The 14,560-nt window shown below is 50.3% G+C and overlaps 1 long non-coding RNA gene across 1 annotated transcript in view; it reads right to left on the reverse strand.

Annotated features, from left to right (window-relative positions):
* Positions 1-2,519, reverse strand: part of LOC121102624 — a 9,823-nt gene extending 7,304 nt beyond the window's left edge. The window contains exon 1 of the long non-coding RNA XR_005834745.1: positions 2,204-2,519. This is a non-coding gene — a long non-coding RNA (uncharacterized LOC121102624). The remainder of the gene's footprint in view (positions 1-2,203) is intronic.
* Between the last annotated feature and the right edge of the window lie 12,041 nt (positions 2,520-14,560).

Here is a 14,560-nt window from a genome sequence, read left to right on the forward strand (position 1 = left end):
CCCCCCCCCCCCATCACCACGGCGGCAAGCTGAAGGTTTTGCCCGTGATATGGTTGTCCGGACCCTATTAAACCTGTGGTCCGGGAGTCACTGTCAAGAAAGACCACACCTATTTGCAGGTGCGGATCAAGGTCAGTTTATCATAAAGCCAAATACCAGATGAAAACCCAGGGCATCTCCCTACCTGTTCTTTACTCCAAATCAGCTGCACCCCTGGGATTTCCTAGCCAGACCCCTACTCAGGGGGAGGCAGAGCCTGAAAAGAATACCCTAATGGGCACCTTTCACCTTTGGGCACTTTCTTCTCTAAATAAGATGTTCCTAGGAAGACACTTCCGCTTTCTTAGGAATCGTTTGGGGTAAAACGCTTCCCGATCAAGAGCCAGAAATGAGGCAGCCAGTCCATTTTTCAGAGGCTGCCTCCCCCACACACCCCAACCCTGGGTATGTGCAGGGAACAGAGGGAGAGGCCTCTTCCAGCCCGCCAGGGGTCTGTCTGACCGTCCCCCAGCCACCAGCCTGCTGGGCACCCACTCCCCCCCAGACCCTCGGGAAGGGGGAAAACATCTGCCTCGCACAGTGCTCCCGCTCGCCCAGGCCGTGGCCCTCTCCCTCAGAATTGTCCCTGCTCCCTCAGCTAGAAAGGGACACTTGGCATACCCCGGGGAAGTATTTTAATGCTAATTTGTTTAGTCAAAAAGAGGAGCCCAAACAGATGTGGGCCATTTGGCGGGGATGTATTTCATTTGTTAGCAAGTGCAAAGCCTCGTTGGCAGGATATTAAATATTACCTTGGCTATTCACAAACACTTCATATTTCAAGAAAGGAAGGGAGGCAAAGGCCGCGTCCTATAAATCAGCCTTTCAAAGAGGCAGAAAGAGGCAAACATTTGATAAATCTGTGTCATTGGAGTGGGAGATCAAAGGCCCTAACATAGGTACTTGTGCACCCAGCATTCCAGCAGACAGCCATCCCACACACACACCGGCGGCCGCCACCGCTTGGGAAGGAAAGAATTAGCCCGCTCTAATCTGCGATCAGCCGCCCATCAGCCGCCGCTGCGTCTCGGCGACAGGTCGAGGGGCTAGGAGGGTGTGGTGGCCGTGTTCTCAGGGCGGGCGACCCGGCGGGAAGGGCCTCCATCCACAGCCTCCGTCGCGAGGATGATGCCATCTGGTCCCTACACCTGCTCCAAGACGAAAGCCACTTCAAGACCACGTTATCGGCCACAGACCCGCAGCCCCCAACACGGAAAAGATAAATATACGTTGGCCGTCGGGCATAGCAGCAAGTCAGGGTGCCGGCCCTGTCTGCGGGTTCCAAGCCAGCCCAGGGCTCTCGGGGTCTCATCACCGTAAGCGTCACTTCCTTCTCCTCCGGCTTTTCTACCACTTCCATAGCCCTGTCCCTCTCCTTACTCTTGCATTCACTTTGCCTTCGCCCCAGCTTGTGTTTTCACGGGGCAGTCATGCTAATCATTTAGAACCCCGCCCCCCCCCTTCCCCTGCCAAATAGCTCTTGAAAGGCCCCAGTGGCCGCATCTGAGAGCTCTTGTTCCGGTGGCTAAAGTGTCCTCCATCACGGTCAGTCCGTGAGTGTGGACGTGCTTCTGGGTGACGGCTGATGGACTGTGCAGGGGGAGGACAGGCCATTCCCAACTTCAGTAGGATGCTTCAGATTGGCTCAGAATGCAAAGGCAGGCGGTCCGTTGAGCCGGGAATCCACGCAGACCCCGCACGACGGGTGGGTGCTGGGGTGGCCGGGCTTCCTTGCTTCAAACGAAGAGCTGACATGCCCTCCTCGCCTGGGTCCCATCCGCTGGCTAAGGGGGGCTGATGGCCACACCTTGGCCCACATCCTGGAGCTCCTGTTCCTTGCATTTCCTTGTGCTCACTCGGCAAGAATGTCAGCCGGAGGCTCACGCCTGCATCTGGCCAGCCGAAGGTGACTGGAGGAGGATGCCCTCTCCCCGCCGCCTCCGGGGTGGCCTCCGTGCAGCTCATGGTCAAGGCATTCAGCACAGCCCTGATGTGCCTGGGTCCTCTCACTGCCTCTGAGCTGCGCGGTCCACACGTTCTGCCCTGTCCGCCAGCTCCAACCTCCCCCCATTCTCTCTCAGCTGATGAACCCACTCCCTGCCTCCCAGAGAAAGGGAGCAATCAAAAGAGAATTTCCACCAACGACGGCTGACTCATCACCCACCTTCCGGCATCTTCTCCTGGGAGTCGGCTCACGGGCAGGCTTCCGGGAGGAGCTGTTCTCTCTAAAGCCAGACCCTCTGTACGTGCATTAATCTAATTCCCTCTCCCCTGTTCGAAGACACTGCTCCAGAAAACCTCCCCTCTCCTTCCTGCAACACGGATTCCCTGTTCTGGGTGGATCTCTTCCACAACCACACAAACGTGCCACGTCTCCCGTTTAAAAGGAAAACAGAACAAAACAAAAACCCCTCGTGACTCCACTTCCTCTACTGGCTGCCCTCTCGTTCCTTTGCTCCCCTTTGCAGCAAAATTCGAGAGAGCCGTGCAGAGTCTCTGCTTTCAATTACCTTCCCCCGTGGCCTCTTACACCCACCAGGCTTCCGCCCCCACCGCTCTGTTGTAACCGCTGGTGTCACAGTCACCCGTGACCTCCGCGTTGCTAAACCCAATGGGCAATTCTCCATCCTCACCTAACTTGACCTCTTAGCAGCACTGGGCCCAGCTGCGTGCTTTCTGTTCCTCTTGGCTTCTAGTAGCCCCAAGGCTGCTGGGTTTTCTTCCGGCTTCGCTGGGGGCTCGCTGTCAGCCTGGGCTGCTGGTTCTCCTTCTTCAATCTCTGACCCTCTTCTCCTTCCTCCCCTTCCTCACCCCCTTGTGATCCCAGGCAGTCCCATGGCTGGGAACACCAGCCATGCACGAGGGACTCCTGAAGGTGTCTCTGCAGCGTTGACTCTTCGAGCTGATTCCAGTCTTGTCTATCCACCTGCCTGGTAGGCAGTTCCATCTAGATGTCTAAAACACACTGCAGACCCAACACGCCCCACCAGACTCCTGCTCTCCATCCCCCCCACCATCTGTCCACCCAGACCTTCATTCCCCGTTCGCTCCGCCAGAATCTTTGCACCTTCCTCCCTTCCTCTCCTCCGCCGTGTCCAATTTCCCTGAAAATCCTGTCCACTGGATCTTCAGGATGGAGCCAGAGTCCAGCCACCTCTCACCGTCAGTCATGGTCACGGTCACTGGCGTCTCTTGGGGGGTGGGGGGGTGGGGAATCCAATGGCTCCCTTCCTTCCCTGCCCTGCCCTGGTCTACGTTGTTACCACTGCTGGAGAGATCATTTTAAACCATCCCCGCCGTGCACCCTGCGGGGGTTTCTCAGGGTAAATGGCCCACCAGGCCGTACAGGATGAACACCCCGGGACCCTCCTGACCTCACCCCCCAGTGTGCTCCCCTTGCGGCCTGTACTCCAGCCTCCCTGGCCCCCTTACCGTCTTCACACAGGCCGGATTCACTTGGGCCTGAGGGTCCTTGCTGGATGGTTCTTCCAGCTGCAACTCTCCTTCTCCAGACGACCACAGAACTAACCAGCCACCGTCCCGTCACCGGTCCTCCTGTCCCCCAGAGCGCTCAGGGCGCCCTAACGCAATGTGTCCTGGCTTGTCTGTCTCCCTCACCCATTCCTTTCCTCACTGGACAGTACGTGCCTTTGGGCACCATCTTTGTTCAGTCCACTTCCATCCCAAGTCCCTCAGACGATGCCAGGCCCACCGTCGATCCCAAGACCGTGTGACCGAATGAATAATACTGAACGCGTGGGGGATTTTCTGACGAGAAAAATGTTTTCATTGAGTACATTCGTCTTCTGTTACCACCTGACAAGCTACCAGAAACTCGCAGTTAAAACAACATGCCATTTACTGTCTCTGATTTCTGTAGGTCACCAGTCAGGGCACAGGGTGTCTGGGTCCCCTGCTCAGGATCTCGCCTGAGGATCTAACAGGCAGGTCCCCTCAGAGGCTCCACCACAGAAAGGTCACCTTCTAAGTTCCCTCGGGTTGTTGACACAGTTCCCCTCCTGTGGTTGTAGGGGTCCCGCCAGTGGGGCAGCTCTCGGCAGCTAGAGGCCACCCCCTTCCTCAAATCACCGGCCTTCTCCACAGACCCGCTCACAATGTGGAAGCTTCCCTCTTCAAAGCCATCAGTGGAGAACCCCTCAAGAACAAGACATCATGTTATCATGGGGTGATGTCTCGTCCCCTCTGCCACCATCTTTTGCACAGATAACCCACTGTTTCTAAGGTCAGAAGCTAAAAGCTTTGGAGGAAGTACCCACGATGCCCATAGGAAGACTCTTCACTGAGATGGAGCTAACGGAGTTTGTCAGTAAAAGAAGTTGAAAGAAGAAAAGTTACCTGAAGGACATTTCATGTCAAGCAGATAAGCATTACAGAGCCCTCGACAGTCTGCAAGGGTCTAACTTCAAGGTAGAAAGTTCCAGATTAGTTGTAGATTATTTAGTGATTGGTAATCAGAAACAATGAATAAAGGACACCTGATCGCTCCTAAATGTGCTTGCTTCAAGGCCATTGGCTTTCATGTGTGTTTGCACATTTTTTTAATGTACCACAAATGTCAAAACTTAGCTATCATTTTTTTCCTTAATAAATTCTCATTGGTCCTGAAGAAGGTCATTGGTCCTGAAGAAGGTCATTGGTAACTGGAGTGGAATATTACACATAGCGATCCCTACCGTGTGGACTCTATCATCTAACGGAAAGTGAGCAGGGCTCCCTCGATCTCCGGTTGAGACATTGGAAATCTTTGTTATATTATAGTGTAGTCGTTGGTTAAATGTTGGCTTTGATACCTTGGGAGTCAGCCCACAGGGTTATGCAAGCTCAGAGTTTGGGGCTACTTTCCCAAGACTTGCTGGACAGATGAAAACCTGTATCTGCTACAAAATCTAAAGTTCCTTTCGACTCTGATATTCTTACATATTATACTTATGCCTATCCTTGAGGAGCTCACGAATACGACGCCATTGAAGGAAATGCCTGTTCCCCCTGCCTTGTGAATTGCCCTAAGCTAGTTCTTTATTCGTAACTAAATATTGCTCCAATCTCATTGTGACTCAGACTTGTAAATAATCTTAGACAAGATTCAACAAGAACAACAGACCTGGTTGTTAGGTAAAACCCTGACTCTGCTACTCACATACCAGGGAGGGCAACGTTGGTTTGCCAAGGGTAGCAGGGACCCGCTACTCAATGGGTACGGTGGTCATTAGGTAGCTACCTTATATGCATTCTACTCCAAGCGATGAGGCTCTTGACCCAACCTCTGCAAGCCCACCTCACCTGCAATGGAATTGGCTTAAGAATGGGCGTGTGGCTTGGTCCTGGCCAATAAGACATGAGGAGAGTGGGCGAGGTGGCTCCTGGGAAAGGTCTCCCCTAGTATGTAAGACAAGGGGCCATCCTACCTCCTCCGAGCATGTGGTGCCTGGATGGGATGCCTGCAAATGTTCCAGGGAGTACAGAGACAGAAAATCTGCAGCAAAGAGGAAGTAGGACCTCCTGCCTTACTGTGATTTGAGAGAACGGACTGCCTATTATTTAAAACAATTTCAGTCATCAGCAGCCAAAAGCATCCTAATTGACAACATGAAGGGGATAATACAGTCCTTCACTATCTCCCTGCAACACATGGCCTTTCCACAGGGGTACCACTGGAAGCCCCAAGAAATGGCTCCAGGAGCTCTGACCCTGGCGCCCCCCCTTTACCAGCCAATATGGACGAGAAAACGGTAAGTACAGATGGGGAGGCAGTCTCCTCCGAATACCGGCTGGGAGAACTGATAGAACCCGCTGAGCCACTTGGCTGATATTCCCCAAGATCACAGGCCGGTGCTCCCCATCTGCTCTTTTAACTACTGCCTGTAATCTTGATTTATAAGATGTCCACTAGGATTTTTCACCTAATTGCTTTGGATCTAACATGGTCACCTCAATGACCACGATGGCTGAGATGCAGATGGATGGGGCTGGGAGTTTAGCTCAAGAGTTAAGGAAGCAGGAATGGCCAACCTGTTTTCGAAACCTTGAGGACATAAACGTGGTCAGGAGACGTGGACAGAAATCTTATTCTCTTTTCTGATGAGATGTGTCTCAGCTGCCGTGGCTGCACTCAGGGCCCTAGAACAGAGTTTCTCGTCCTTAGCACTACTGGTGTTTGGGGCCAAATAATTCTTTGCTCTAGGGGGGCCTGTCCTGTACCATATGTACCATAGGGTTTTAGCAGTACCCCTGGCCTCTGCTCACCAGGGCTCCAGTAACACTACCCAGTTGTGAAAACCAAAAATGTTTCCACACATTGCCAAGCGTCCCCCGGGGGAGGTAATCACCGCCCCCCCCCACCCCAGCGAGAACCATTGTCTTAGAGTTATTCTCAAATAGCAAATTATCTTATCTTCACCACCAAGCCATGCATTCACCTTCATTCCGCTAACAACTCCCTGACTTCTCCACGTGCAACTACCCCCTTCTGCCCTCAGCCCGTAGGGTTTCGGTGAGGCTGATTGTCCACCAGGTACCACAGGTGACATGTTAGCTGGGCTTGGTCAGTGGGAGCACAGCATCCTCTTGGCCCCAGAGATCTGGTCAGGACTGGTCATGTGGTCTGACTCATGACCAGGTGATTCAAGCCTAAGACTTTGACTTGAGCAGTGGGAATTGTACTTTTGAGAAAATACTCCCGCTATTGCTGGCTGCCATCTTGTCGCCTAAGAGAGGGCTTCTGGGGAAGTAGCCACTGCAGAGGAAAACAGAGCAAAGAGAAGGGGAGGGGCTAGTTCCTGATGACATTACCCGAGCCCCTGAATCCAGCAGTGACGGCTGTTCAGTGCCTCCCTTGGACTTTCCATTTCTATGAGCCAATCGATTTCTTTTGGGACTTATGCCATTTTGTGTTGTTTCCTTGCAGAGAATCTTTACTTGTGTATTTGATAAGTTTTGATCTATCAAAACTATCATTTGCAATCTATAATTTTGCTTGACCTTCCCAATATCCACAGCCTTTTTCTGCACGAGGACTATAGCTTCCCTGGAAGACTGCACTTTTCTCTTTCCTGGTTTCCCTTCCTTTAGGACCCTCTCAAGGATGCTTCGGGCCCGAAGGACAAGGATGAGGACAGGAAAAGCCGTTCCCTTTAGAGGAATGGGACCCTCTTCCTCTGGGCCTGGAGGGTGGGGTAAAGTGATGGGTAAAGAAACAGATCGTGTGATGATTTATTTTATGTGTCGGTTCGACTGGGCCACGGTGTGTCCAGATATCCGGCTGAACATAATTCTGGGCGGGTCTATGAGGGCCTTTCTAGATGAGATTAGCATTTGAATCTGTAGGCTGAGTAAAGCAGATTGGTCTGCCCAGTGTGGGTGGGGCTCACTCAATCTGTGGAAGGCCTGAGTAGAACAGAAAGGTGGATGGAGTGAGCATTCGCACCCTCTGCCTGATTGTCTTGGGGCAGGGACATTGGTCTTCTGCCTTCAGACTCAGACTCGGACTAGAACCTTCATCGTCTGCTCTCTCACTTCTCAGGCCTTTGGACTCAGACTGGACCCATTTCATTGACTCTCCTAGGTCATTAGCTTGCCTGTCTGGGACTACAGAGCTTGAGACTAATTAGTCTCCTTAACTGCATGAGCCAAACCCTTATAATCAATCATCCAATCAACCTATCAGTCAGTCAGTCGATCAATCCTACTAATTCTGTTTCTCCGGAGAGCCCAGACTAACACAGATAGGTTTTGGCCGAACCAAGGTGCAAGGAGAAAATCTGTGCCTTACTCTGAAATCAAGCTTTCTCTCCCTTGCTTGTTTACACTTCCCTGGCGTGGACGAGGCCACCCTGTTAACTAACCTTTGCCACTTCACTGAGTTGGGATCCCAGCATCTTAGAAAGTTCCGGTGAAACAAGCTGGGAATGTGGACGCAGGGCCCCAAGGAATTTTGCGGAAGACGTTATGTAATCGGGAATGACTTGGCAACTTCCGGGTCTGCTTTTGGGGGCGTCTCTTATATCTTTATATCTTACCTACATGGGACAGACGTTGCCGAAGCTGAAAGAGGAAACAAACACGTATATGTATACATAAATTTTATAGACTCCTCCCCAAAACAGCGTCTATATTTGTGGGTTATGGGCAGCTAACATAAGACTTACAAAGACTGATGGTTACTCGGTATCCCTGCCGTGGTTTCCTATGTCTAGGGCAGTAAGATTAACGTACTTTGAGACTCCGCTAAGAGATAAGACCCCCGCCACCTAGAAAATGAACCCACACCTACAAAATTTTGTAATTTCAGAGGCTCCGCGGATTCCCCCAAAGAAATCAGGCCGTGGGGAGAAATCAGGCTGTCTCTAGTATTGGGGAGGTGGTTTCTTTTTTTTTTTTTAGTATATGTTTTTAAGATTTTATTTATGTATTAGTGAGAGAAAGCAAGAGTGTGGGGAGGGGCAGAGGAGAGGGAGAAGAAGGCTCCCCACTGAGCAAGGAGCCTGATGGAGGACTCGATCTCAGAACCCTGGGATCCTGACGCGAGCTGAAGGCAGACGCTTAACCCACTGAGCCCCCCAAGCGCCCCGGGGAGGTGGTTTCTTAATAGATTGTTGCCCTGCTCTTTTTAAGTGCCTATTTTATCTTAAAAGCTTCGGGGAGCACGTCCATTTGCGTCGTCCACATACGATGGGACTATCACACATTGAGCAGTGGGGCAGATCCAAATCTGAATTCTGGTCTGCCACTCCGCGGCGTCACTGCGGACACGTGTCACCACTTCTGCGAGCCCCGAGCCTGTCTCCCCCTCTGTGAGATGGAACAATCCCTCGCCATTTCAGAAGTCAGGGCAAACGACCGCAGTAAATAATTCATAGCCTTTGCTCCGTGCTGTGCGGCGCCACTGAACTTTTCGTCTGACTTACGATTTTGCTGAACGGCCCGATTGCCTTGGCCTCGTGTCCACGCAGCCAGCCGCTCCGCCGTGGAACGAGACAGAAAACAAAATCATAGTGCCTGCCATGTAGGGTGTGGGCAGGTGTGTGAGTTTGCGTGTCAGTGTCCGGCTGGGTTACCTGGTTCGCTTTATGCACTCATCCTAGGCATCTGGGCGCTTTTCTGTTTCCGTGTATGTGCCGTGTAGGCCCACCCCTCCATACACACGCACACACACGCACACACACGCACGTACACGATCGATCCCCCCTTCCCTTCCCTCTACACACACCCCCTAAATTCTCTTGGCTCCTCCTCCATGCGGAGCTCATCAGCCCTCACTCCGTCTCCACCTGTCCTAGTTTCCTAGGGCTGCTGTAGCCAATTCCCACCACACTAGGGGCTTAAGACAACAGAGATTTGTCCTCCCAGTTCTGGAGGTCGGAAGCATGAACTCAGGGTCGCCGGGCTGAAATCACGATGTCCATGGGAGTGTGCTCCCTTGGAAGTCTGGGGACGAGTCCCTCCTTGCTTCTCCCGGCGTCCGGTGGCCATCAGCTTCCCTTGGCTTATGGTTTATGGCCATATCACTATCTCCTTTGTCACATCGTCTTCGTGTGTGTGTGTGTGTGTGTGTGTGTGAGAGAGAGAGAGAGAGAGAGAGCGAATTCTCTCCACCCATCTTATATAAGGACTTGCCTCCTTACGACTCACCTGGCTCAGCCAGGATAACTGTCCCCTCGATCTCCCGGCTGAACCCACCCCTGCCCCTGCCACCCAGCCACTTGCTGCCATCGTCACCTGAACTTCAAGCCACTCCTCTGTCCAAGGCTTGCCAAAGAATCACCGCCCACAGTCCCTTCTCACCAGCACTCACCTCCACCTCTGGGATCATCTCCACCCTGTATTTATCCTTCCATTTCTCCTCGCATCCCGGCCAGTAATCCTCATTGACAACAACATCCATTTTTAATGAGCCAGGACTTGCCTTTGATCTCTTGGCTCCCGGCCTCCCGGCCTCGCTTGACTTCCAGCCCCACTTCCCATCTGCCACCCACGAGGGGGCCGCGTCCTCACCGCCTGGCGTTCCCCCGCACATGGGTCCCAACAGCAGTTCTGTTGGAAACGAATTTCGTTCACCCCAAATTTCCTCAACTGTCCTCTTTCTCTTCTGTGTGTTTCTTAAGGCTGCCACTGTGAAAATCACCGCAGACTTCGTGCCTCAAAGCAACCAGGTGTACTCCCTCCCGGCTCCAGAGGGAGGAGGTTTGAAATCAAGGCGTGGGCAAGGCCTCCTTCCGCCTGGAGCCTCCGGGGAGGGGCCTCCCTGTCTCCTCCAGCTTCTGGTGGCTTCAGGCCTTCCCTGGTTTGTGGCCCCTTCACTCCAAGCTCTGCCCAGGTCTACGCACATCCTTGTCCTCTGTGTCTCCTCCCCGCCTCCTAGGACGATGCCCCTCGTTGGGAGTTTTGGTCCCTCCGCAACCCAGAATGACCTCATCTTTGCTCTGTACAGACTCCTTTTCCAAAGAAAGCTCTCTTCCAAATCAAGGGGCTGGGTGGAGAAATCTTTTGTGAGACCGCCATTCAAACCACTTCACCTCTCCAGTTTCTAATTGGAAAACCAGGCCACACTGGAGGGCCCGGGCCCTGGCTTCCTGCAGTCCACAAGGGGACAGATGCTGGGATGTGCAGGTGTGAGGAAATAGCTCCCAGATGATGAACTTTGACCCGTGGGAAATAAGAGGCAGAGAGCAGATGGATAAAGCCCACCCCACCGCCGTGGCCCCCCGCCATGCTTCTGGAGAAGGCTCGTGTGCCCGTGAGCAAGCCTGCCACCAGCCTGCCCAGACTCTTCTAGAAGTAAATACCCCCAAGTAACACCTGTCCTCTCCCCATGCCTCCGCTCAGGTCCCATCGCCGCCCACCTGCACCTCTGTGGGATTGTGCCTCTTACATACGTTGTTAGCACCTCAATCCCTCACTCCCTGCATCCAGCTTTGTTTTCCAGAACAATCGAACTATGACTCTGGCCAGCTATGCCCCGAGTTTCTGTTGAGCGGGAAAGTAGCCGCGGTCGCCTCTTGAGATATGTTGCTTGCTTTTTGGACGACCTTGCTCATCGCACAGACCACGGCTGATGTGCTCAGATACCTGTGGGCTGCCCCAAGTCCTGCGATGGGGACTTGGCATGCAGGGGGTCCGGGACGACAGCTCTGCCCAGTGGGGACAGTGTGCAACTGGAACATCTGGGATTCCTGTGCAGAGCTGTGTGACGGAGGAGCGGGACAGGGTGAGGAGCTCCCAGGTAGGGAGAGGGGCAGGTGCAGAGACAGACAGGACAGTGGTGTGATGGCAGAGATGACCAAAGGAGACAGAGCGCGGCAGGTGCACTCCTGGGGGGTGGCAGGGACAGAGTGACAGTTTTCCGGAGGCCTGATTGGGCAACTGGGCTTCGGTCTTGAGAGGCAGCGGGTGGCCGGGAAGGGCACTTCTTGTCCTGCGCCCCAATGCCCTTGGGGTCCTAACACCAAACTCCTGTCCCCTGACCCAGTGACGGCACCCTGACCCCTTGCAGCCTAAGGGAGCTCAAGGAGCACACCCCGCTTGGCCCTTAACCTCCCTGAAGCCCCTGCTAAACGTCATCACCAGGCGTTTTTCATCGTTGCGCCATTACGCCGGTCCCCAGATGAGCCACTGTCATTTTACCCACCTTGCCACTGTGTGCACGCCACCAACGCTGCCATCGAAGGCTCTCCTGTCCTCTCAGCCTCTCTCTGCGTTGTTCCTTCATAGACCCATAGATACTTCTTCCTTCCACTCTTTGTCCCATTATAGTGAGACATGTCATTATCGTTAAAATGACGCCAAATTTATCATGTGTACCATTTTTAAGTGTATAATTAGGACTAGATTCACAATGTTGTGTAACCATCGCCACTCTCTGTCTCTCAAAACATTTCCAGAACATTTCCAGAACAGAAAAGACCATGAAACGCGAACTCCCCGTTCCTCCCTACCCCCCAGCCCCTGCGAACCTCCATTCTACTTTCTGTCTGGATGAATTTGCGTTCTTCTAACTTGCCCAGAGACGTGACTCGTGCAATATGTGTCTTTTTGTGTCTGGCTTATTCCACTTGACATGATGCTTTCAAGTTTCGTCCATGTCGTAGCAGGTGTCAGACCTGCATTCCCTTTTAGGACTGAGTCATATTCCTTTGGTGTATACACCCCATTTATTTATCGTCATCTGTTGATAGACTCTGATAGATTCCTACGTTTTGGTGATTGTATAAATAATGAGCTTACAAGGATCTGTTCAAGACCCCGTTTTCCAATGGGGGGCATATATTTCTAGGATTGGAATTACTGAATCGTACGGTAATTCTGTGTTCGACGTTGTGAGGAACTGCCAAAATGTTCTCGCAAGCGTCTGAAATGTTTGATGGTCTCGCCAGGCATGCATGAGGGTCCTGGTTTCTCCACATCCTCCCAACTCTCGTTACTCGCCATTTTGCTTTTTGTTTTGAAATAACCATCATAATGTGTGCAAAGCAGGGTCTCATTTTGGTTGTGATGGGCCTTTCCTCAGTGACTAATGATTCTGAGCATCTTTTCATGTGCTTATCGGCCACTGGTACACCTTCTTTGGAGAATGTCTATTCAAGACATTGACCATTTTCGAAGCGGGTTGTTTGCATTTTTGTGCTTGAGTTTTGGAAGTTCTTTCTATATTCTGAATATCAATTCTTATCCGATACATGACTTGCAAATATTTTATCCCATTCCATGAATTGTCTTCTCATTCTCTTGATAGGAATTGATGGCATTGGTAGTGTCCTTTGGTGCACAAAAGTTTTTAATTTTGGTAAAGTCTGATTTATCTATTTATCTATCTATTTTTTTTCTTTTACTGTCTGTGCTTTTGGTGTCGTGTCCAAGAAATCATTGCCAAAGCCATTGTCATGAAGATTTTCCCCCAGTGTTTTCTTCTAATAGTTTGACAGTTTCAGCTTTTAAGGTTAGCCTCTGAACTATTTTGAGTTAGTTTTTGTATACGACGTGAGGTAACGGTCCAACCTGATTCTCTGCATGTGGTTATCCGTTTTTCCATAACTATTTGTGTAAAAGATTGTCCTTTCCCATTGAATGGTGTGGAACCCACGTTGAAAATCAACTGACCACATATGGGAGGGTTTATTGGGGTCTCTGTTCTATTCCATTGGTCTTATGTCTCTCTTTATGTCAGCACCATACTGTTTTGGTTACTTCTTTGCAGTAAATTTTGAAATCTGGAAGTTTGAGTCCTCCAAGCTTGTTGGTCCTTTTCAACGTTGTTTTAGGAGCTTAGGGTCCTTTGAGATGCCACATGAATTTGAAGGTAGATTTTTCTATTTATGAAAAAAAAAATGCTTTTGGAGCTTTGATACGAATCGCATAGAATCTGTAAATTTTGGGCAGAATTATTATCTTAACAGTATTGAATCTTCCAAGTCATGAACACACAAAATGTTGTTCTATTTATTTATGTCTTCCTTTAATTACTTTTAGTGACGATGTCTTACAGCTTTCGGTTTATAAGTCTTTCACTTCCTTGGTGAGGTTTGTTCCGAAGTATTTTATTCTTCTTCATAGTGTAAATGGAATTGCTTTCTTAAATGTTTTTGGATTGTTCCTCATTAGCATATAGAAATGCAACCAATTTTTGAGTGTCAAATATGTTTCCTGCAAATCTGCTGGGTGTGTTTATCCACTCGAACAATGTTTTTGTGAAATCTTTAGGATTCTTTCACATATGAGGTTTTGTCATCTGTGAACAGGAATAACTGTACTTTTTCCTTTCTAATTTGGGTGACTTTTATTTGTTTTGGTCTATTTGCTCTCGCTTAGGACTTCCATGACTATGTTAAATAGACATGGTGAAAATGGACATTTTTTTTCCTAGTTCCTGATTTTAGAAAAAAGGCTCATTCATTACTGAGTATGCTGTTACCTGTGGGCTTTGCATAAATGGCCTTTATTATGCTGAGGAAGCTCCCTTCTAGTCTCACTTTATTGAGCATTTTTTAAATCATGAAAATATGTTTAATTTTGTCAAATTTTTTTGCATCAATTGAGATGATCATGAGTTTTTTTCCCTTTACTATATTAATGTGATAGTTTAGATTGATCCATTTTCATACGTTGAATCATCCTTGCATTCCAGGAATAAATTCTACTGGGGCATGTTGTATAGTATTCTTGATATGCTGCTAAAAATTTTGCAATTATTTTACTGAGGACTTTTAATTTTTTTTTTAAGATTTTATTTATTTATTTGATAGAGATAGAGACAGCCAGCGAGAGAGGGAACACAAGCAGGGGGAGTGGGAGAGGAAGAAGCAGGCTCATAGCAGAGGAGCCTGATGTGGGGCTCGATCCCATAACACCAGGATCACGCCCTGAGCCGAAGGCAGACGCTTAACGACTGAGCCACCCAGGCGCCCCTTTACTGAGGACTTTTGCAACAATATTAATAAAGGATAATTTCACTGCTTCCTATAAGTTTTGCTATGTTGTTTTTCATTTTCATTTGTCTCAAGGTATCTTA

This window comes from Ursus maritimus, unplaced genomic scaffold (assembly GCF_017311325.1).
Source record: "Ursus maritimus isolate PB19 unplaced genomic scaffold, ASM1731132v1 scaffold_14, whole genome shotgun sequence".
Classification (NCBI taxonomy): domain Eukaryota; kingdom Metazoa; phylum Chordata; class Mammalia; order Carnivora; family Ursidae; genus Ursus; species Ursus maritimus.